The following is a 995-nucleotide window of genomic DNA, read 5'->3' as shown; positions in this document are numbered from 1 at the left end:
TAATCACTTTTATATGTATTTGTGAATACATTCATACGCACTTATACGTGTGTGTGTGTGTGTGTGTGTGTGTGTGTGTGTCTATTAATCGCGTCAAGATTTCTTAAGTCACAGAAACAATGATTTACCTGAAATGCCAAGCTGTACTTCATCACGATCTGACTTCGAATCGCACCTCATCCTCTCTTTGTCGTAAGTTTCTCCCTCTCCCCCCTCTCTTCGTCCCTCCCCGTCCCCTCTCTTTACTGTCGAAGAAATAATAAAATAAATTCCATTCATTTACTGAGTTTGAATAAATTTTGTAGCCTTTCAGTAAATATAAAGAGTCGTTACATTATCTCTGGTTGCCATTAAACAGTTTAAAACGCTTCTCCATTAACGAAGCTTCATTAATGATTGATGCAGACGATTTGTTACAGAACGTTTCTGAAGAATTTATCAATGTATTGCAATGTATTGCATATGAAACTACTAATATTTGGTAAGTGAACTTGTTTCTAAAATATTGTAGATTCATATGAATTATTTACATTATCCAAGAACATTATTTGGAGATGTGAATTCTATCTTTACGTCTTTTGTCTTTCACTTGTTTTAGTTATTGGACTGCAGCTTTGATGGTGCATAGCCTTGACGGGTTTAGTCGAACAAATCAGTCATGTACCAGTCATGTCTGGTACTTTTTCTAACGTTCTCTTATTCCTGAACCCTCAAGTTACTGGAATGTAAACACACCAACACTGGCAGTAAAGCAGTATATATATAATATAAGTATAGAATTTATATAAGTAGCCAATGTAGGAAACCGATTGAGGAAAAAAATTAGTACAAAGTATATAAGGCTTTTATTCCACTCTAAACGCTTTGCAACGTTTGTATTTGAAAATAGTGGTTTTCTGATTGCAACCCTCCCGTAAAATATGTGCGGGACACTCACACATATATTCATACGTACACACACACACACACACACACACACACACACACACACACTA

The sequence above is a fragment of the Octopus bimaculoides genome, chromosome 5 (assembly GCF_001194135.2).
Source record: "Octopus bimaculoides isolate UCB-OBI-ISO-001 chromosome 5, ASM119413v2, whole genome shotgun sequence".
NCBI lineage: Eukaryota > Metazoa > Mollusca > Cephalopoda > Octopoda > Octopodidae > Octopus > Octopus bimaculoides.
The sequence above is the reverse complement of the archived record's forward strand: the minus strand, read 5'-3'. Positions refer to the sequence as shown.